Consider the following 24,602-nt stretch of genomic DNA (forward strand, 5'->3'; position numbering starts at 1 on the left):
CATGGCAGAGGTACTGGCTGTAGCCATGTTTACTGCCACAACTCTATGGCATTTCAAGGTCCCTGCCAGCAAGCGAGCTTCAGCAGCCTGTGCTTGCAAACTGCACGAACCGCCTGTGTAAAAGAGTCAGAGTTTGCCTTGGCAGGACAGCCCAGAAAGCTGGCATTTTTAAACGGTGCAGCTTTTTTCCTGCTATGGCTGAAAACCGAAAAGCATGCGTTCAGCTTTTCGTCAACACCATTTAAGTGTTTCGTGGCAGTACCTCTTAATGAGCTGCAGGGTTTTGCAGCTAAAGCTGAGTCAGGAAGCCTCTATTAAATTGCAGCTACCAAGAAAACGTGCTCTTCTCTTTCCCAAGCTTTCTCAGGCTTTCAGTGGATTCAGTTGTCCACACGTCTGGGCGCCAATCTGTAGTAATATGGGTGGCGAGGCTGTGTCCCCAGCACCCCGGCTGCCCACATGGCTAGCTTATGCCCCAAAATAACAACACACAAACTGTATTCATTTAAACACTGCTTGGCCATTTAGCTCTAGCCCTTACTGGCTAATTCTGATATCCCGATCAACCCATCTCTAATAATCTGTGAGAACCAGTCTTACCGGGAAGATTCTAGCCTAGTCCATCCTGGGTCGGAGCTTCATGGCATGTGTCTGCCCGGGAGCGGGGCATAGCGTCTCTCTCTGAGGCATCTGCTCCCGAGAGGAGAGATGTGGAGTCTGAGCTCACTTCCTCTTCCTCCCAGCATTCTGTTCTGTTTACTCCTCCCACCTATCTTCTAACCAATGAGGGCCAAGCAGTTTCTTTTTATTTAACCAATGACCTTCCTCCATCACTGAATCGTGGAAGAAAGGAAGTGGAGTCAGGTGGAGTCTGACAAATATGTCAGAAACTTTCTGGTAGGCCATGAGTCTCGTGATAAAATATAAAATACAGAAAATGGATTAATACTAGATGTAAGACCTAGCTAACAATACACTTAAGTGATTGACCAAGCAGTGATTTAATTAATATAGTTTCTGTGTGATTATTTTGGGAGTCTGGGCAGCCGTGAAACAAACAAGCAGCATCTTACAGCAAATTGAGACACCAACATGGGTAACTACATCCACATAAAAACCTGAGAAGGCTTAAAAAGGAATTGTAGACACAGAAGAATGGAGTTAAACGTGGCTTTTGGTAACCACAATTTAGCTTTTCTAGAAGGGCTCATGGTGAGCAGGGATGAAGCAGCTACTTTAAGAGAGAGGAGCAGAGAAAAAATGTAGAGCTCAATAAAAATCAATAAAAAAGAGTGAGGTGTAATAAAAACTGCTTGGCTTCTTTACAAATGGCAGCTTCCTCATTTGTCAGTACAAATGGCTGGAAAGGTCTGTACTATTTTGAGAGGTCCAGCTATGGAGCATTTAAATGGGGTTTGTGAGAAGATTGCTACAACTTGCTTAATGGCAACATAGACCCACTGTGTGCCTGAAAATGGGGCTGTGAGCATGGCTCTCACTAAACAGACCTCTGCCTCACCATGTTGGACTTGGCAAAGCCAAAAGGCAAAGCAGCCTTAGTACTAGTAGGCTGCAGCTTAGCATTATATGTAGGGCTCCTGGTTAGAAAATTACAGATACACAAGAAAGATAGATTCTGATAAAAAAAATTGATCTCTAAATGGGTCACAGAATTGGATAAATGTATGTAGGTGTGGGAGAGAGAAGAAAAAGGTATAGAGAGTTGTAAAAAGAGGCAAATTGTTTTTAAAGAATAAATCAAAGTTTTAAAGAAACAGTAAACTTGTAGAACAAGTAATAGAATAAGAAAATAAGCCATGTAAAGATGGAAAATATATGGAGAGTCTGAATTATACATATTATTGCATTTTCTTTGATTTTTTTTGACTCTGAATGAGCTAAATACAGAGAGACATTTCATTGTACAGACTAATAAACTGAACTAGTATATGTATTCTAAAGGTATCTTGACTTCAAAGTTTGGGTCTAAGGATTTGTTGCTTAGAAAAAGAAGTTCTGCTTTTGTTTACACACAATATGAAAACCAGTGGATTTTTTCCAGATTAATGTGGTTTGATGAACCAAGACCCTCCAAAAGGTCATCATGAGCTCCTCCCCAAAATACTTCATTCAACAAAAAGCAGGAAGCAGTTTGAGAGGATTATGCCCAAATTCCCTAAATGACTGTATATAAATATTTGTTTACATTTATATGGGGATATGTTATAGAGAGACGAATACTTTGCATTGGTATGGATCTTGGTTTATTGATATAAATTTAAGGTCAAAACAAAAAGAACAAATTTAAGGTCAATTCTGTTATATGTATATTTCTGCTCTTGATTGAGGTATTATGTTTGTGCAGCTCATTTTAAAATGTAATGTATCATTAAGCAATATAGTTTAAAAGAAAATCACTTATAATAGTCAAGCTTGTAGTTAGATTTTCTAGATATATAGAGATATATTTCAATTAGATAGATAATCTTCAAACCTTTCAAAGATTAAAGAATGTAGCATTTAAAATGTTTTTGAACTTAGGTCTTTTCATGACAGTGAGACACATCTGTTCCTGGCAGCACCAAGCTACTTCCAGAGGAAGATGGTCATTGAAGAGTTTCCTTATGAAGTTTTCTGACTCTTGGACAAGAAACTGCTCTAGCCTAAACTGCTTGATGAGCTGGACCTGCAGGATCCACAGAAAAATGACTACTTAACTTGCCTAAGAAAGGTGAGATGGTCCTTGGGGTTCCTGTTTCATGAAAGAATCTGCCAAACTTTCTGCAGAACACAGAAGAAAGTCACTGACAAACTGCCAATATAGGTGGACCTGTCTTTGAAATTTCCTGCTTCATGGAAAAGTCTACTGAATAGTATGGGCCTGTAGGCTGAATATGGGTGCCCCAATGTTACAGAAGAACTTTGGGTGACTCTCCAGGCAGTGAGATGTTTCTGTCAATTCTTGAGCTTTGGCTTACAATGCACTTTCTGTTAACTTAGTTAATATTATATCCTTCTGTAGTCTTTGATGGAGTTGAAAAATTTATAGTTATAGTTTTCCTTAGTTATAATAAAAGATAAAGTAGATATAAATATTATAATTGTAATTCTTGCTTGATACCTGTTTTGTTGTATGTAATTTTTCTATGTTAAAGTTAAAACATTCCTTTTTATTTAAGCAGAAAAGGGGAGGTAATATGGGATTCCCCTCTGCATGCTGTGAATATCACTAGTTCGTAAAGAAACTGACTTAGGCCTGTGATAGGGTAGAACAGAGCTAGGCAGGGAAAAGTATGCTGAATGCTGAAAGAAAGGAGGTGGAGTCAGGGAGAAGCAATGGAGAAACCACCAGAGACAGACACATCAGAACCTTGCCAGTAGGCCACAAGTCTCATGGTAAAGTATAAAATACTAAAAATGGGTTAATACTAGATGTAAGAGCTAGCTAGCTAGCAATACACTTAAGTGATTGGACAAACAGTAATTTAATTAATATAGTTTCTGTGTGATTATTTTGGGACTCTGGGTGGTTGGAAAACAAAAAGGCAGCCTCCTACAACACATATATGATATTATATGATATCCATGTGTTGTTTTCAATGTTTTGTCAAGTTGAAAGTATTATTTCTAATGCTTCACTACTTTCATCCAGTGGTCTTTGGTGTAGTCACTGCATACAGATGTATTTCTGCATCAGAAAAATAAATAAAACATGAAGGACAGGTTCCTAACACAGTACATCAGGAATCCACAGCATAGTGATATTAATTGAATTGTTTTCTTTAAAAGTCTATTAATTTTAAGCCGGCTGAGTTAACAGTATGTTAACAAGATGAGTATTTGTACCTAAATGATCCCAAATACATTTTTACTTGGCTGTGACTTAACTGTATGTTTTATTTATTAAGGCAAACATCAAACATCATTTATCAGAAATGTTATAGAATATAATTTCTTACAAAATTCAGGTGCATGGGTGTTACGGGAGGTCCTCCCACTCCTCCAGCCTATCACCGCTGAGATACCAGCCCATTGGGGCGTGGTCTCTCTCCCTTTAAAAAAGCAGCCACTTCCCTCTACTCTCTCTCTTCATTTCCTGCTCCAATGGTGACTAGACTCCCTTCCTGGTTGCGCAGAGGGCTGACAGTGATCTGTAAGTTTTTCCCCGTTAAATAAATACCACCCTATTAATCATAATTCTAAACTGGTGTGGCATTGTTTATAACTTATGCCTTTACTTGGCACCCAACGTTTGGTTTTAGAACCTCTCCTTTCCCCGCTCGGCTGCCGGACGCCATGAGTTCGGCTTGGCGGGAGCCCTCCCTTCCTCAGCCGCCACCTGTGCCTTGCAGCGGCGGCCTTGGCCTCCCCACGTGGATTTAAACTCCACAGGCCCGTAGTCTCTGCCGCGTAGTTTGCTCTTTTCTGAGTTGTATTTAAATCTCCCAGCTCTTACGTGCTGCAAACCAGAGCATGCGGTTGCTGAAAGCTGCAACCCCTCAGGGTGACTCTGTCACATGGAGGCATAAGCGGCTTCCAGGTTGCTCTTCTCTACCCCTGGAATCTGGGTTTCTGGTTCTGTCTCTGGAATTGATTTAATTACATTTACATTGTTGAGCAACTTACATTTTCCAGTTTTTAACAAATACTAGGCGGACTTTGAAACAGGACCCTGTTTTCGTCGCGACTTGACAACAGCGCCACCTGCTGGATAATAGGTAATTTGGCAGGTTTTGTTTCCAACGCGAATTTTACTGTTCTGGTTACCAATACAATGGGTTATATCATGCAAGGTTTATATGACTATGGGGATAATTTACTGGTTACTAGGTTTCAGTATTCTTTTGCATATTCTATCATTTAGGAAGATCATGGCACTCCTAAGAACCATACAATCTTTACTAGAAACTGATGCAGGTCAGGAGATTCAGGATTCAAAAGAGACAAAAATAAAGACAATAATAAAAAGACTTGAAATGATTGAAGAAATGATTGGAGCTGGTGAACAGGGTAATAAGGCACAAGGACAGGATACAATGCCAACCCCAGCTATTAGAACTGGCTTACCCAAGGTTTTAGCGGCATACCCTATACTTAATTCTGACAAAGCATCAACTTCTAAAGGCCCAAAGGGTGTCAGAGAAGGTAGATGGACGCCAATAGCAATGAATGATCTGAAAGAAATTAAGCAAGCTATTGTTAATTTTGGCTTGCACTCTGCATATGTAAAGGAAATGATTAGGACTTGGGCTTCTAATGCTAGAGCTACCCCCCATGATTTCCATCAGTTAGTGTCTGCAGTTTTAAATAATGGACATTCCTTGATGTTTGGAATTTATTTCAGAGAAGAATCCAAACATATGGAACAGCAAGGAAGAGCAAAAGGTGTCGAGGTTTCCCAAGATCAAATTCTTGGTGCAGGAGAATATGCTGATCCACAGGTCCAAGCTCTTTATGATGATGAAGTACTGTGTCTATGTCACCAAGCAGCTTTAAATGCTTGGAATAGGATATAAGATCCAGCAAAAAGGGTTGAATCATATACCAGAATTAGGCAGGGACAGAGAGAACCCTTTATTGACTTTTTGCAAAGATTAATTAAGGCTCTGGACATAGGGGTAACAGACCCAGAAGCTAGACGAATACTTCTTGAATCTCTAGCTTTTGAGAATGCAAACATAGAATGCAAAAAGATAATTGGGCCTTTAAAGTCTAGATCAGCACCTATGGATGAATGGATTCAGCATACGATGAATGTTGAGACGTTTAGCTATAATGATGAATCTTGGTTAGGAGAAGCGATTTCCACAGCAATGAGGAGACATCAAACTGCCAGGTGTTTTTATTGTGGTAAATTAGGACATCTGAAAAGGGATTGCAGGCACAGAATTTCTAGGAATAATATCTCCTCTGGGAATGTCAAAAATAGGAGAACTAGGCCGTCAGATATATGTAGGAGATGCGGTAAAGGCCGACAATGGTACAACGAATGCAGGTCAACAACAGACAAACAAGGCAACCCGATACCCTCGGGAAACTCCTTGAGGGGACTCTCGCAGGCCCCAAGCCAACAGTGGCCCAGTCATTCCCAGTCACAGTGGAGAACGTGCCTCACCAAGAAAATTAAAAGCTCCAATTTCTGCTGTGAAAAGTAATACTGGTCTAAATGATGAACTACGTGTGGAGGATGAGTCAAAAAACCCAGTAGGACAGAGTAAACGTATATTTTGGCAGACTTCTATTAATGATCAAAGACCAAAGCTAAGAGTCTGTATAAATGGCACATTTATTGAAGACTTATTAGACACAGGTGCGGATGTAAGTATCATTACCCCAGAATCTTGGCATCCGAATTGGCCTCTTCAAGAGGTAGAAGTTCAGTTCCTGGGAATTCGAACCCTATCTCGTGTAAAACAAAGCATAAGATGGGTTGAATGCATAGGGCCCGAAGGGCAAATAGGAAGACTAAGGCCATATATAGCCAATATTGCCATAAATTTATGGGGCTGTGACCTGCTTCAGCAATGGAATACCCAGATTAACAATCCTGTAGTTCCAGGAACTCATAATTCTGGGAAGAATATGATGAGGTATTATGGAAAAAGGTCACCAGCCATTCAGGCTGTACAAGAACACACAGCAAATACCAAACCTTTAGAGGTACCAACAGCCCTACCTTTAAAATGGCTAACCGAGAAGCCAATATGGATCAAACAGTGGCCTCTAGCTGAAGATAAACTACAGGCATTGGAACAGCTGGTGCAAGAGCAACTAGATGCTCACCATATTGAAGAATCACCCAGCCCTTGGAATTCTCCTTTGTTTGTTGTAAAAAAGAAATCTGGTAAATGGAGAATGGTGACAGATCTAAGAGCTGTCAACAAAGTAATTCAACCTATGGGCCCACTACAATCTGGAATTTCTTTGCCTTCTCTGTTACCAAAAGGATGGCCTCTTATAGTTATTGATTTGAAAGATTGTTTTTTCACTATACCGTTACAAGAAAAGGATAGAGAAAATTTTGCCTTCACAGTGCCTACTTATAATAATTCTCAGCCTAATAGGAGATATCAATGGACTGTCCTCCCACAGGGTATGCTCAATAGTCCTACATTTTGCCAATATTTTGTAAGTAAGCCATTGGAAATAATTCGTAAACAATTCCCCAAGTCCATCATTTATCATTACATGGATGACATCTTGTTATCTGATTCAAATAAAGATACTTTAGAAAGGATGTTTGAAGAAGTAAAGAAAGTCTTGCCTAGGTGGGGATTACAAATTGCCCCTGAAAAGATTCAAAGAGGAAATTCTATTAATTACCTAGGTTACAGAATAGGGTTAGAGAAAATTAAAACGCATTTTCCTCCAATGAAGTCCCCAGAACCAGGACACTCCGAGTCCAGACCACAGGATGCAATTAGCAAGAGGTTTATTGAGTAAACACAGGTACCTGTGGGCAGCAAAGTCTTTCGGAGGACATGCACACCTGCCAACTGGAGAGCGGGCTTTTTATAGGGAAGAGCAGAAAGCAAGTTTACAGAAGCAAAGCATGGTTATCGGTCGATTGGAATGAGGCGGGGTGTCAGCAAAAAGCAAGTTTACAGAAGCAAAAGCGTGGTTATCGGAATGAGGTGGGGCGGGGGGCATGACAGTTCCTATCTCATTAGATATCCTCTTTTGCAGTCAACCTGCTTTGTTGATGTCCTATCTTATTGACATCCTGCCTTTCAGGCTTCCTATCTCATAGACATCCTGCTCTCTCAAGCACGTGGGATGTTCTTACGAAAGCAGGCTGGCTGCTGATCTGGAGAATTTTTTTTTAAAGCAAACAGGACGTTCCCCAGGGAGCATGGTAGCTGCGGGTTTTGAGGAGGGGGTCTGTAGGGTCTTTCGGCTAAACTATTATTATAAGAATACTCTAGTAGAATATTTGCAAACGCGATTCGCGTTGTTATGGTGCAAAGGTCAAAGCTCTTAAAATTGAATATATATATTTTGGATTTCGAGAAGAAAATATTTCTTTTTCAAGCTCCACAGGTCTGGTTGTAAACATTAACATTGAAAAACAAACTTTTTATTGTTAATTTTTCATCTGAGGCTATGTACTCTAATGTAACCACTGTATTCTGAAAAGTGTCTTTGCCAGGCTCGGTGGCAGGGGCCTTGTGTATCAGCACTCAAGAGGCAGAGAGAGGCAAATCTCAATAAGCTTGAGACCAGCCTGGTGTACGTAGTGAGTTCCAGGACACGCATAGCTACATGGTGAGACCCTCTCAAAAGAACAAAATTGAAAAAAGAAAAAGAAAAGAAAGAAAAGAAAAGAACAAGAAATGTATATTCTCGTCCTGAATTGGTAGTGTTGCATCTTGGAGTCTGGAAAGCACAGAATGCTGTTTGAGGGTGTCAGTATTCTCACAGTTAAAAAAGGCATTATAAACCAGGAGGTGGTGGCACACACTTTTGGCAGGTGAGTTCAGTGCCAGTCTGGTCTACAGAGCAAGTTTCTGGACAACTAGGGCTACAGAGAAAAACCCTGTCTTGAAAAAAAACAAAAAACAAAACACACACACACACACACACACACACACACACACACAGGAAAAAAAAAGGAAGGGAGGAAGGAAAGGATGTTATTGAATAATTATCACTCATCTACCTCAGAAAAATGTCTTGCCGGGTGGTGGTGGCACACACCTTTAATCCCAGCACTTGGGAGGCAGAGGCAGGCGGATCTCTGAATTCGAGGCCAGCCAGGTCTAGAAGAGCTAGTCCCAGGACAGGAAACAAAACCTTCGCCGAAACCCTGTCTCAAAAATAAAAAAAAATGTCTAGAGTAGTCTTCTGTCTCCTTGGTTCAAGAAAAGCACTCTGCCCATATACATGTAACTGACCAAACTGTTGGTTTTTCTTTCCTTCTTTCGTTTGTTTGTTTTGGTTCTTGTGTTTGCTTTGCTTGAGACCTGAACTCACAGCTTTGAGACCTGAACTCACAGCGTAAGACCAAATTCACCATGTAGTACTAGTTGAACATGAACTTCGAGAGTTTCACCCACCTCTGCATGCTGAGAGCTAGGATTAAAGGTGTGCCCCTACATAACCATTCAAACTCCTGTTTTTTACTTTGTGGTCTTTAGACAGCCAGTGTTGAGACTGGACTTTTCCCAGCAGGAGGAGCAATGCCTGAAGCCTGCTGAGAGGGCTTTTTACTGGTACTGGATCCCACAGAATTACAGAGGTCTGGTTTCTCTGGTAGAGAATAGTTAGCTTGTAGTCTCCCCTGTTCCTTGGGGTTTCTGTACAAACCAATCTGCAAGTGTGTTAGCTTTGTGTGAATGAGTCTCACATCCCACAGAATAAAGAGGAATCCTCAGAGGGGAAAAAACATTTCAAGGAATGTTCCTTCTTCTTTGTATGTTTCCCTTTGGGAGGTGTGAGGCTTCCATCACCCTGGGTCTGTGATGAATTCAGAATGTCACAGAACCTCATCCCAATCATTCGATTTCATTTCTACCATTGATTTCTGACTGAGCTGTGACTGGAAGGGGCATTCAAGTTACGCTAACTAATGCTTTCTAAATGTTTCCAGTACTCTGACATTGCAGGACACTTGGACTCATTTATAGAATCCTCTCTTCATCCTTCATCTACTGAGCACAGTACTGTTTTAGGAATCCAGATGCTTTCTGAACAATCTCTTTCTTAATTACAGGGCTTGCTGATCACCCAGACCTGCTCACCTCTGCAGCAGAACAAGGAGACCTGGAAGGAGAGAGGAGACCGTAGCTAAGGATCCAGGTATGGTGGAGGCATTGGTGAAAGAGTGGTAAGGGGTTCATGTGGAAATGGGACATGAGATCAGTTTTGTCACATTTTCTTTCACTAGAAAGAATTTGGGAGACTTGCTCTGAGAAAAATCTCCTCACAATTATCCTATTATAGGTTTGAGAAGAGGTTCTGAGGAAGAATTGACACTAGGAAGCAAATGAAATTGTATTTCGCTATACATTGAGTGTTGCTGTCATTCCCTTCATAGCATGTCATCATATTAATTGGTTTTCATGTATGATTTTAATAAATTATAAAATGGTGAAAGAAATGGTTTATTGTGTTCAGAAAATTTGAGCCTTGGTTTCTAGCCGCGTTCTCTGCCTTTTAGTGTTTTTTCTCCATTCCTGAAAATAATGCCAACTGAGTTTGATAAGAATGAAAGTAAGTGGTGGCCCAGGCCTTTTAATCTCAGCACTCAAGAGGCAGAGGCAGGTGAATCTCAGTGAGTTCCAGGACAGCAAAGACTATACAGAGAAACCCTGTATCGAAAAATCAAGAAAAAAAAATGGAGCTATGTTGGCCAGATTGGTGGTGCACGCCTTTAATCCCAGCACTCAGAAGGCAGAGGCAGGCGGATATCTGAGTTTCAGGCCACTCTGGTCTACAAAGCAAGTTCTTTGTCAGCCAGAGCTACACAGAAAAACTCGGTCTCCATTAACTTAAAAAAAGCAACAACAATGGAAGTATATTTATAGACTGTTACATCCATCTACTGTTACCCATGGATATCTCCTGTTGTCTGTGCTCATGGCAATACTAGGTGCTTTCCACTGCTGCAAATGTCATATACCATAGAGATCACTTCTACGTTTGATACTCCTAGTATTTTCTGGCTGTCTACTGTTTCTTGGTACTTTCAGGATTACTTTCTGTAAACTATGTAATAGGATTGTGAAATATATTTTGTCTGTGTTCTGACAAATGAAGCTTGCCTGGAGTTCAAAGGGTGGAGTTAGCTGCTAGTTAACCATAGGCAGTACTTGCACACATATTTAATCTTCGCACTTAAGACAAGCCAGACTGACCTTGGTGGTGCACGCCTTTAATCCCAACACTAAGGAGGCAAAGAAAGATGTATAAGGTGGGTGGAGACAGGGTCTCTGAGTGTTCATTCATAGAGGTAAGAAATTAATGGCTGTTGTTTTGCTTCTCTGATCATTCAGCTTTTACCCTAATATCTGACTTTAGGTTTTTATTAATAAGAATTACATCTGTATTGTGATAGGAATTTCTTGCCGTCTTAGTGATTTAAAAGAACAAATGGCAATGTGCCAGTTTTCACAGGTTTTCTGTATTCTCCTGTTTTCTGTTGTGCATGTCTACATCTAGGTTTTCTTATATGTACCCATGTTGATAAGGACTTTCTTTTTTTAATTATTATTTTTTTAACTGAGCTCTACATTTTTCTCTGCTCCCCTCTCTGCCACTCCCCTACCCTTTCAAACCCCCCCAAGGTCCCCATGCTCCCAATTTACTCAAGAGATCTTGTCTTTTCCTACTTTTTACTTCCTATGTAGATTAGATCTATGTAAGTCTCTCTTTGTGTCCACATTGTTGTCTTAGTTCTCTGAAATTGTGGTTTGTAGGCCTGTTTTTTTTTGCTTTATGTTTAATAACCACTTATGAGTAAGTACATATGATTATTGTCTTTCTATGTCTGGGTTACCTTACTCAAAATAATGTTTTCTAGCTCCATCCATTTTCCTGCAAAATTGAAGCTGTCGCTATTTTTTTTCTGCTATGTAGTACTTCATTGTTGTAAATGTAGCACATTTTTCTTATCCATTCTTTGGTTGAGGGGCATTTAAGTTGTTTCCAGGCCCTGGCTATGACAAACAAAGCTGCTATGAACATAGTTGAGCACATGTCCTTGTGGCACGATTGAGCATCTTTGGATATATACCCAAAAGTAGCATTACTGGTTCTTGAGGAAGGTTGTTTCCTAATTTTCTGAGAAATCACCACACTGACATCCAAAGGGGCTGTACCAGCTTGCATTCCCACCAGCAATGCAGAAGTGTTCCCCTTTCCCCACAGCCTCTCCAGCATAAGTTGTCATCAGTATTTTTGATCTTGGCCATTCTTACAGGTGTAAGATGGAATCTCAGAGTTGTTTTGATTTGCATTTCTCTGATGACTAAGGATGTTGAACATTTCCTTAAGTGTCTTTCAGCCATTTTAGATTCCTCTGTTGAGAGTTCTCTGTTTAGGTCTATATTCCATTTTTTTTATTGGATTATGTGTTCTTTTGTTGACCAATTTCTTGAGTTCTTTGTATATTTGGAGATCAGGCCTTGTCTGATGTGGGGTTAGTGGGGAAGATCTTTTCCCGTTCTGTAGGCTGTTGTCTTGTTTTTTGACCATGTCCTTTGCTTTACAGAAGCCTTTTAGTTTCAGGAGGTCCCATTTATTAATTGTTTCTCTCAGTGTCTGTGCTGCTGGGGTTATATTTAGAAAGTGGTCTCCTGTGCGAATGCGTTCATGTGTACTTCCCACTTTCTCTTTTTTTTTTATGTTTTTCTTTTCTTTTTTTTTTTTCCGAGACAGGGTTTCACTGTAGTTTTGGAGCCTGTCCTGGAAATAGCTCTTGTCGACCAGGCTGGACTCGAACTCATAGCAGTCTGCCCGCCTCTGCCTCCCAAGTTCTGGGATTAAAGGTGTGCACCACCACAGCCTGTAGCTCCCTACTACAACTTTCCATATGGAGTTGAGTTCTGTTCTTTCGAGGTCTATGAAGAATTTTGCTGGGATTTTTTTTTTTCGAGACAGGGTTTCTCTGTCCTGGAACTAGCTCTGTAGACCAGGCTGGTCTCGAACTCACAGAGATCCACCTGCCTCTGCCTCCCAAGTGCTGGGATTAAAGGCGTGCACCACCATCGCCCGGCTTGTCTTTGCTGGGATTTTGATAGGCATTCTATAGATAGCTTTTGGTACCTATTATTATCCCAACCCAGAGTAGTAGGCAACAGTGTAAGAATATATTCCATAAAGCAAACCATAAGCAGCCTATATTTCATGATCCCAGAGAAGCTAGGTAACAAGTAGATCTCTAAAAGAGACATACATGGATCCCATGGGAAGGGGATACAGTCAAGACCTCCTGAGAAAATTAGGAGGGGGGGAGAAAGGAGGGTAGAAGGGGAGGAGGAGGGGAGAAGGGAGGGAGGACAGTGGAGGCCCAAAAATGTGAGCCTATTTCCATTGATCAGAGAGTTCTGTTCTTTCAAGTTTATTGTCAACAGGTGTGGCTAGTATCCAGACCTTGTATTTCAGGAATACAGAAGTAGATATATTTCTCCTCCAAACAAAAGTCTAAGGGATCCAAGAAAGTTCCAGTTCCCTTAAGGAGATAACATTGGATTCCAGGGCTGCAGAGATGGCTCCAAGGTTAAGAGCACTGACTGCTCTTCCAGAGGTCCTGAGTTCAATTCCCAGCACCCACATGGTGGCTCACAGCCATCTATAGTGAGATCTGGTGCCCTCTTCTGGCTAGTAAGCATACAGACAGACAGAACACTGTATACAGAATAAATAAATAAATAAATCTTTAATGAAAAACTAAAACAAAACAAAAAAAAAACATTGGATTCCACACAGGGAGTGGTTTTCCTACAGAATGTTTTGGTCTAGGGTGTGAGTATGACTTATTTTGTTCTAGCAACAGAATGTTTAACTATGGATGTGGCCCATGATCTTCAACTGGTCTGTTCATTTCCTTGTATCATGTTAATGCAGTTTTTTTTTTTTTGGTCTTACTCCTACATTTTGTGGTCAGAGGTATTTTAAGCAATTGGAAATTAAATGCAGTCGAATTTCAGTGCTCACAGGAATGCCCTCCTGACACTATTCTGTTTCTCCATTTTATTATGCTGGCAAGAGCTATTTTTGTCAAGGCTGATCCCCGACATATAGTACCCAATGTGGGGCTGACTGGTGAGCCTCGAAACACACAGAAGTGTGGCCAGGAATACAAAGGATTACGTGAGGGACTCCACAGAAAAATTGCACCAGTGCATGGACAGCCACAATCTCAGAGGTAACCCAGGCCATTGTTAGGCCAAATGCCCCATTCCCATCATTCTTCCAACCAGTTACGCAGCCACAGAGGCTTCGTCTAAGTGACTAAAGCACCGCTGCTTGCATGGGTGAAGACAGTCCTCAGTTTGGCCTTTCCAAGTCCCAGAGCAGCATGAAGGCACCAGCAGGTACACCGCCAGCACAGGGGCAGCAATATAATATTTACAAACTCTAAAAAGCTCTGTATTAGTTTTTGCTCCATTTCAGCTCCTCTACCCATCAAAATATATCCAAGCAACGGTACAGATTGCCCTACATGTCTTTAAGTAGGGATAAATTACTCTTGAACAAAATGATCCTAGATAGTTTTCCCTTCAAGTCAAGTGTCTTGTTGTTTAAATAAACTTCTTGTTTAAAATGAAAAAAAAAACAAGAGTTGTGTGGTCATGGTGTTTCTTCACAATAATAAGACAGATTAAATATGTACTTATTGTCCCTCAGAAGTTCAAAACAAATTTCTGTATGCCTTTGGGAATTTCTTTTCTTTTTTCAAGGTATAACCCTGGCTGTCTTGGTATTTGCTCTGTAGACCAGGCTGGCCCTGTCTACCAGAGATCAGCCTGTCTCTAACTCAAGTGCTGAGATTAAAGGCATGTCCTACCATGTTTTGCAACCTTGGAGATTTATTTTTAATTAAATAATTATTTTATATGTATGGGCATTTTGTCTGTGTATTATGTGCATGCAGTATCTGTAGGATCCAGAAAACAGATCCCTTAGTAAAAGAGTTAGATAGTTGAAAGTGGTCATGTAGTTGCCGTTAATCAAACCAGGGACCTATGGTAGAACAAGTTCCAGTGCTCTTAACCACTGAACCATTTCTCCAGCCCTGACCTTAGGGATTTCTAAAATGTATGTGAACATGTACATTTTGTCACATTCACAGCCTTACTCTTTACAGTTTCTCACATCTCACTATTTGGAAGGTTTGAATATAGCATAAAGATTTTGAGGGTGAATAAATGATGAAAAATTATTAGAGTAGTTGTGTTTTCTTTCATGATGAATTGTCTTTTATGCATACTATTACAACACTGGGCAAAGGATTTGTCAAACTGAATGCACTTCGGGAATGAAATTTCCAATGAACATTAAGACATGGGTATGATTTATGTTTACTTTCACATGGTTTGTCAGAAGCATGGATTTCATTAAAACAACAAAATTAGAGGAAAAACAAGAACTTTGTCACAATTTTTGATGCTACTTTTGTCCTTATTGTTTTTATTTTTTTTTTTGAGACAGGGTTTATATACTTCTGCATATGTACTATTTAGATCAGGCTGGCCTCGAACTCACAGAGATCCTCCTGCCTCTGTGTCTGGAATACTGTGATTAAAGGTGAGCACAACTATGCATGGAATTAGTATGAAGTTTTGGATGTTGAACAAGATAAATTTTTATATTATAGCTTTTACCAGGAGCTTGAGAAATGGCTTACTGGTTGAGAACACTGGCTCATCTTCCAGAGAAGGGTTCAATTCTCAGAATATATCTAGCAGCTCACAACTGTCTATAACTCCAGATTTTGGGATCTGACACCTTCTTTTGACCTCTACAGGCAAGAACCATACATGGAGTGCACAGACATACATGCAATCAAATATCTATACACAGTTAAAAAAAAGTCTTTTTACAGTTATTTTGCAGAATTTTATTTTAATATAAACTCTGTGGTACTTTTCTAAGATTTAAACCTCATTAAAGGCTTTACAATTTTCATATCGTTATGTTTCTTTGTGTCTACTGTTGTGATTTGTAAGCAGAGAATACCAGATAAATGCTACATCACATTATGCACAATGGCATTTTTCTCTCCAGTATGAATTTTATGATGTGCTCGAAGAGTTAAGAACTTAGTAAAAGATTCACCACATTCCTTACATATGCACTGTCTTTCTCCTTTATGAACTCTGCAATGTGTTCTAAGATTTGAACTCTGGGTGAAGGATTTGTCACAGTCTTTGCATTTGTACGGTTTCTCTCCAGTATGAATTTTATGATGTACTCTAATATATGAGCTTCTACTAAAAGATTTGCCACATTCCTTACAGAAGTTATGTCTCACTTTAGTATGGACTTTCTGATGGTTCCTCAGATTTGAATACTGGATAAAGGATAGGTCACAGGCTTTGCATTTGTAAGTTTTCTCTCCAGTATGGATTTTCTGATGTTCTCTAAGAGTTGAGCTCTTAGAAAAAGATTTGTCACATTCGTTACAACTGTAAGGTCTCTCTCCAGTGTGAACTCTCTGATGTCTTCTAAGATGTGAGTCCTGGATAAAAGATTTGTCACATTGCATACACTTGTACGGTTTCTCTCCAGTATGAATTTTCTGATGTGTTTTAAGAATGGAGCTTGTGGTAAAGCATTTGTCACATATCTCACATTTGTATGGCTTCTCACCTGTATGGATTCTGTAATGGGTTCTCAGGTGTGATAATTCAAGGAAGGACTTACCACATTCTTTGCATGTGTATAATTTCTCTAGAGAATGAATTTTTTGATGCCTTTTTAATGATGAATAGTGTCGACAGGATCTGTCACACTCACTGCATTGATAAAGCTTCTCTCCAGCATGTCTTTTGTTTGTATGCATTTTCTGATGGCTTTTAAGTGCTGATAACTGAGGAAAGGACTTTCCACATTCTCTGCATTTGTAAGGTTTCTCTCCAGTATGGAGTCTTTGATGAGTTTTCAGACTTGAACACTGGGTAAAGGATTTGTCACAAACATTGCACTTGTAGGGTTTCTTTCCAGTATGAATTCTCTGATGCTTTGTAAGAGTTGACTTCACAGTAAAAGATTTGTTACATTCCTGACATTTGTAAGGCTTCTCTCCAGTATGCATTTTCCAATGGTTTTTAAGTGCTGACAACTGACGAAATGACATTCCACACTCTTCACATATGTAAGGTTTCTCCCCAGTATGAAGTCTTCGATGTATTTTCAGATTTGTGCACTGGTTAAAGGATTTGTCACAAATGTTGCATTTGTAGGGTTTCTTTCCGGTATGAATTCTCTGATGTACAGTGTGGCTTGAGGCAGTACTGAAGCATTTTCCACATTTCTTACACTGATGTGGTTTCTCTCCAATGTAGATAGTTTGTTGTAAAAGACCACAGCTGAAAACATCATCATATTGTCCCTGTCTGTGCTCTTTTTTTGTAATGTAGACGACTCTCTGATCTTGAATAATGTGGGACCACAAATTTAAAGATTTCTCATAGTCTTTAAATTTACAAAGTTCTTCTCCAGTATGCATACTTTTATGTCTACTGATATTTGATGAGTCAATAGAGGCATCCCTGTGATTACTGCATCTGCAGTCATTAGAGTTTTCTGGAGTTTCACTTGTTTTATTAAGTACACATGTGGATGGGTCATGAAGAACTTTGCCAAGCTCATTACACTGATGAGACTCCTTTTCATTATTCACATGCTGATGGACAGGATCACATTTGCAATAGTTCTCTAGAAAATGATAAAGATTACTAAGGCTTGTTCCAAGATTTAACATTGATAAATGACAATCTCTAAGTTTTCTATTAGATAAGTCAACTTACATCTATTTCAAATAAAAGTCCCAGTAGTCAACATATTTTTTCACTACAGTTATATGAATTTTTACAAAAAGAGAGTGACAGCCTTCATGGAAGATGAAACAAATATTTGAGGAATCGGTAATTAGTCCTTGACATGGAGCTTACTGACTGATTATATTTAGAATGCGCATCTCTATTTTTAAATATGCATTTCCTCAGACATTGATGAAAAAAGAGTTTAATCCAATCCCAGGTTTACCATATCTGTACCTACTCATTAAGAGCAATGCAGAGACTACAGTTCAGAATTCCTCTTCAGATTAAAGGTTTACTCAAAAAAAGCATCAAAGAGTTTATTGCTTTCGCTAGAAAACACATTAGAGTCTTCAAATGTGATGGATGCAAAGCAACTATTCTCCTAGACAGCAGATGTTCTAAATCATTTGTGACAAGGCTTTTAAGAGCAGCTATTGCTTATTTCTATCCTCCACTGTCTGAGTTCCACACACTGCTGTGTTTCTTAACTTTCCTTATAGGGTTGTTCTCAAGTCTACTCTGTACACCGACTCCTGAGAATATTTCCCAAAGGTGTTTGTGTTTACTCCACTGGGAATAAAATGAAAGATGCAATGTGAAGACATACACGCAAGGAAGGCAATTACGGAATAATCCTACTTCATGGACTAATGTTAGAATTTGTAAAATTATTCCAATTTGATATAAGTACATTCAAATAAAATCATATTTTATACTAGTATTGAGTCATCATAACTCAGGTGTAAAAGGCACAATGCCTTCTAACAGATACAACAGGCAGTACACATGCTGGGGCCAAGACACTATAATAAGTTCAATTATCAGGAATCCTTTCAAGTGGAATTCAATATTGCAAAAATATTCTCAGCTCTTGCTTTTTCTTTAACTTGAAGCCATCACGGTTTTCCCACTCATTCACTAGCCCACCCTAGTTGTGGCTACCTTCTCTCCACATTCCAGGGCAATCTCATTTGCTCTGGACTGGTAACCACACTACCTTGTATACAATAATCCATATGTACTGTGAAGTAGCTCATGACCCATGAAAGAATTTTAAAGAAGAATATAGATGTTTAACATGGTACTGGGCTTAGTATATGAAGAAAACAAAAAGTAGAGGAATCTAGAAATGATTTTTGCAATTTCTATTTTCTATCAGAGTATTCGGCATAGGTAGGGAAAATTTTAAGTTGCATATCTTTAGTATTTCTCACAATTAAAACAATGTAAAATTCAATGATGGACATGGAGCTTTATGATATGGAATCTGCCACAAAATGTATGAACTACAATCTGTCCTGCTAAAAGATATGCTAGGAAAATACAGATACAGAAATTGTGGAAGTAGTCAATAAATGTTTTATTTGACTTAAGGTCCAATCCATAAGACATAACCCATAATGGACACTGTTTGGGTAATTAAGGGCAGAGACTAGATAACACAGAGACTGAGGGTAATATCCAACACTACTGGTCTAAAAAAAAGTATCAATAAAGTGAATCTTAATGATATTGTGCTGTACCCATGATATATTCAGTCATCATTAGAGAAATTTTCTCCAGCAGCAGATGGGAACAGATGCAGACCCTACAGCCAGAGAATATGTAGAGAGAGAGTCTACATGGGATAGCTCCATCAACTCCCTCCCCTCAGAGTTCAGGGATCCGTGCAGAAAAGGTGAAAAGAGTATAAGAGCTAGGTGGATGGAGAATACCAGCAGAATAAGACCCTCAATTCAATTTAGCGAAGTGCAAGTGAACTCACAAAGACTAAAGTAGCAGGCACAAGGCCTAGATGGGTCTGTACTAGGTCCTCTTCCTACATATTACTACTTTAAGCTTAGTCTGATCATGGGACTACTGAGTGTGAGAACAAAAGGGTCTCTGATTCTTGTGCCTTTTCTTAGGAGTCTTATCTTTCTGTTGGGTTACCTTGTTTAACTTCAGTATGATGGTTTTTGCTTTATCTTTTTAAATTTTACTTTGTCATGCTTGGTTGTTATCTCTTAGAAGCCTGTTTTTTTCCTAGTGAAAGAAGAGGAGTGGATATTGAGGGGAGGGTATATGGTGAGAAACTGAGTTGTAGAGGGAAGAAGTATAATCAGGATATGTCGTGGTTTGAAAGAAAACGGCACCCATAGCGATGTGTGGCCCTATTGGAGTAGGTGTGGCCTTGTGGAAGGAAGTGTGTCACTGTGGGGTGGGTTTTGAGGTATCACATATGCTCAAGCCATGCCTAGTGAGACAGTTCACTTCCTGTTTTCTGCAAAGTATAGAATTCTCAGTCACCTCTCCAGCACTGTGGCTGTCTGTATGTTGCCATGCTCCCAGTGACCATGGTCCCCAGCAAAGATGATAATAGACTAAACTTCTGAAACTATAAGTCAACACTTCAATTAAATACTTTCCTTAATAAGTTGCCATGGTCACAGTATCTTTTCACAGAAATAGAAACCTTAACTCAGACAATTAAGACAAAGGTTGTTACTAGGAGTGGGGTATTGCTATGATAGGCCTGACCATGTTTTTGTTTCGAGGAATTTGGACTTTGAAAAGCAATTGAAAGCTTTAAGTATTGCTTAATGGGACATAACAGTAGTAGCATGGAAGAGAGTGGTGCTGAGCATGATTTGATGAACTGTGGGAGCTGGCAAAAGAGATTTCAGAGGAGTATTGTCTAGAGATTGTTCTTGTGATATTTTGGTGAACAAAGTGGCTGCTTTTTGCCTTTGTACAGAGTCTGCCAGAGGCTAAAGTGAGGGGTTTTACATTAATTCTATTTGTAGAGAAAATTTCAAAACAGTCAGGTATAGAGTCTTTTGTCATGTGTTTATCAGTGATAACTCTAATAAAGATTTATAATGAAATGGAGAAATAAAATGTAAAATTTGAGGGGATAAGAAGCACTAGGAAGTAGAATGGCACTAAATCCCTATGTTCTTGGAGATAAACAGATTAAGAAATGGAATAAAGGGAGTGTTGACCTTAGGGCAAGATCTGCCGTAGCTAAGTTTTGAACTTGTAAAAAGAAACTGAAGAAAAGCTTAGAGCCAATGTGGTGGTGCACATAAGACAAGCACTGGGAGCCGGGTGATGGTGGCGCACGCCTTTAATCCCAGCACTCGGGAGGCAGAGGCAGGCGGATCTCTGTGAGTTCAAGACCAGCCTGGTCTACAGAGTTAGTTCCAGGACAGGCTCCAAAGCCACTGAGAAACCCTGTCTCGACAAACCAAAAAATAAAAAAAATTTAAAAAAAAGACAAGCACTGGGAAGACAGAGGCTGGTGGATCTCTGAGTTTGAGGCCAGCATGATCTACAAAGCAAATTCCAGAAGAGACAAGCTTAGGCAGAGAAGAAAACCATCAAAAAAGATGTAATTGAACAAGAGATCCATGTTCCAGCCCCAGTAAGCAGCAGAACTTATCAGTTTCGGGCTCATAGTTCTGGAGTTAAGCATAGAAGAAAGTGGCTATGGAATTTGCCCCTGAGACTAAGGAAAGCTGCTAAGGCCAGGCATGTGTCAAGAGTGTCCATGAATGGAGGCAAAGAGAGGCCTTGCTCGAACCTTGGATTGCCATGGAGAACCCAAGATGTTAGAGATGCCATACCCTTGGGATACCTGCCCAAGAAAACTACTAACAGGGAGTGGAACCAGTCCAACAGAAAGATGTATGTTGTATTCAACACAGTTGAAAGGAGTTGGATATCAGAAGAGTGTTTTGACATCAGACATGGAGATTATGCCAAGCTGGATTACAGTCTTGCCTTAGTCCAGTATTTCCTTGCTATGATCCCTTCCCAACATATCCTGTGCCATTACCTGTTGGAAATATGTGATTTTTTTAACTTTGATTTTATAAAAGGTTACAATTAAGAGATTGCATTAATCTCAAAAGAAACTTTGAATTTTAGACTTTTAAGTAAGTTTGAGATTGTTACAGACTATTAGGACTTTTTAAGTCGAACTGAATTCATTTTTGAATTATGATATGGCTACAAGACTATGGGGGCCAGCAAGTGGAATGTGGTGGTTTGAAAGAAAATGCCTTCTAATAGAGAGTAATGCTCTTGGGAGATGTACCCTTGTTGGAGTGGATATGCCTTGTTGGAGGAAGTGTGTCACTGTGGGGCAGGCTTTGAAGTCTCAAACCAAGCCCCGTGAAACATTTATTTCCTGTTGCCTGCAAAATATATGATTATCAGCTACCTCTCTAGCATCACATGTGCCTTCATGCTACCATACTGTCATTCTCCATGTTCCCTGGCCATGATGATAATGGACTAAACTTCTGAAAGACTATACGATTCCAACTCAATTAAGTGTTTTCCTTTATAAGAGTTGCTGTGCTCATGGTGTCTCTTAACAGCAAAAGAATCTCTAACTGAGACAATGAATAAGTAAAGAGTCTACTTCAATAAAAGAAAAAAAAAATGAAAGGAAGACATGGTGGAAACGTTATATGCTGCTGAGTTTCTGAATGCATCTTGGAGCCCAAATGAAGGGTGTGGAAAATTAAAACAACAAATACCAAGAAAAAGTTCTTTTCTACCAAGCTTTCCCTAGTCTCCTGTTATTTTCAAGACAATTTAATAGTTTACAACCTATAAAGTTGGTACATTTAAAGGATGACTTAGGAATTCTACAATCAAAATGTTCTTACCCACAGAGACCAGGTTGCTGTAATTCTCCAACATCACATCAATGTACAAAGTTCTCTGCACAGAGTTCAGGCATTCCCACTCCTCCTGGGAGAAGTCTACAGCTACATCCCAGAATGCTAATAGACACTGAAACAAAAAAGTACAGTTTGATCACATGATCCCAGACAGAGTGCTTTCCTGGATGTAAAAAGACTTAATGAAATTAGGGATGTAGATGAGCAAAGACAATTATATAAAAAGATGATTTCTAATATAGTCACATTGTATAAAGGCTTTTCTATCTGTGAGAACAGGATGACACAATAGTTTCATAGCCAGTGTACAGGAAACAAGACACACATGTAAGGTCTGGACGTGGTTGTCTATCTGTTATGGATGCTGTGTTTTATGTCCCACAGGATCACAGCATACATGTCTCAGAAGGAAAATCTGTAATGAGGAAATGTGATTTTAAATGCTATACCTGTAAATGTTACAGTGTACCATGCTACAATGGTTCAAAACCATATTTAAGAGCAGAAACACAGAAATATAAAAAACATAGAGATATCTTTCAGGATATAGGATGGGGAAGATCTTTTGAATAGCAAAAACACCAACATCACAGGAACTTATCCCAAGTACCAACAGATTGGAGTACATGGATATAAAATGTTTATCAAAGGAAATAATGAGCAGAGTACACAGATACCCACAGAATGGGAGAGAATCTGTACCAGAGACACTTTGGAAAGGGGCTCATACTTAGAATTTACAAACAATTTTAGAAATTAAAAAGCAATGGAATAAAACTGATAATCAACAAATGGGCAAATAAGCTGAATAGACACTTTGCTAAGACATAAACACAAATGGCCAACAAATATTGCAAAAAGTGTTCAAAATTCCTAAGATGTCATCATGGAAATGCAAACTAAAACTACTTTGACGTACCACCTCACCCCAGGCAGAATGACATCAACCAATCTAACAACAAATGTTAGAGAGGATGAAGAAAGATACCTTTATTTATTGATGGTGTGTGTGTGTGTGTGCGCGCGCACGCGCGCTGCAAAGTAAAACAGCCATTATGGAAATCAGTTGGGAGATTATTGAAAAATATTAAAGATAGAACTAATGCATGAACAACTCTTTCATTCCTAGGCATATGCCAAGGAAATTCTACACCCCAATACAGAGAATTTACACCTTACACCCCATGTTTATTGCTGCTTTATTCACCACAGCAAAGTACTGTAATCACCCGAACCATCTAATAACAGACAAAAGGGTAACAAAAATGGTATACATATAAAATGAAATGCCATTCAGATGAGGAGAAAAAGGTAACAAAAATTTGCAGTGTTGTGGTTGGATTTAAAATATATAATGAGGTCACACAGTGTCAGAAAGAACAAAAACATGTTTTCCATCATATGTAGAATTAAATAGTACGTGTGGGTACAGTAAAACCTCAGGGGTTGAGGATGGACTGAATGCAGATAATAAACACAGGTGATTAAAAAGGATATAAAGTTAGGTGCTTTTCTAGTTCTAATTCTGTCACTGTTTTTTTTGGGGGGGGGTGGTACATAATTACAAAGAAATATATTCGATAGTGAAAATATAAAATTCCATGACTCCAGAGGCTCCAAAGCTCCTGTTCCCAATGATAACTCTAACTATATAAAATTACATTGAGTTATATAATCTTTGGGTCTGGTTATTTTTCGTATGTGAACTTTTTGTTGTTTGTTTGCAATGTTTTTTATAACAGTTTTAAAAAAAATCAAAAACAAAAATTAAATGCTTGCAATGTCACAAAATATAACATTTCTATAGCAATAGTAGACACGACCACTGACCTGGGACATCCTTCCTGGAGAATCAGCCATTTCTTTCTCTTTTTCTTTTTTAAGTTTCTCTTTCAGGAACAATGAATAGATGGCTTGTTGCCCTGTCATATAGAGGCATCCAAAAGAAAAAGCAAAAATTAATATTGAAAGCTGATAAAGAATGATGTCAATCCACATGAGGACCCACGCAACACAATACAGCAGGTTTCTAGTCAGTGATCCCAATGCCAGAAGAATATGTAAATACACCTAAAGCCCGGTAAGAAAATCACCACCAACCATACTGTTACAACTAGAAAAATACTCTCTTAAAATTCATGGAAACATAAGTGCATTTCAAGATAGTTCCAAATTAACACAACTGATTTCACTAAAGATACATGACACATATTAATTTTGAGGAAAAATATACATAAAAGAAAAGGGGATTTATCTATTAGAACATGAGAAGTCATAAATTTCATGTGAAGGATAGATAAATACAGGAGAGCTGGGAAGTAATCATCCATGGGGAAGACAGCACATCACTATTAGTCACAGAGAAGGAAGAAGAATATTCCCAAGAAATCCAGCCAGCAACAACATCAAAAACAAACAAACAAACAAAAAAACCATT

At 39.2% G+C, this 24,602-nt stretch overlaps 1 pseudogene; it reads right to left on the bottom strand.

The window, feature by feature from the left end:
- The window catches only part of LOC121449192, a 96,801-nt pseudogene extending 72,737 nt beyond the window's left edge, over window positions 1–24,064 (bottom strand).
- Window positions 24,065–24,602: the final 538 nt, after the last annotated feature.

The sequence above is a fragment of the Microtus oregoni genome, unplaced genomic scaffold, assembly GCF_018167655.1.
Source record: "Microtus oregoni isolate MIOR12 unplaced genomic scaffold, Mior012 000006F_ref0000085, whole genome shotgun sequence".
Taxonomy (NCBI): Eukaryota; Metazoa; Chordata; class Mammalia; order Rodentia; family Cricetidae; genus Microtus; species Microtus oregoni.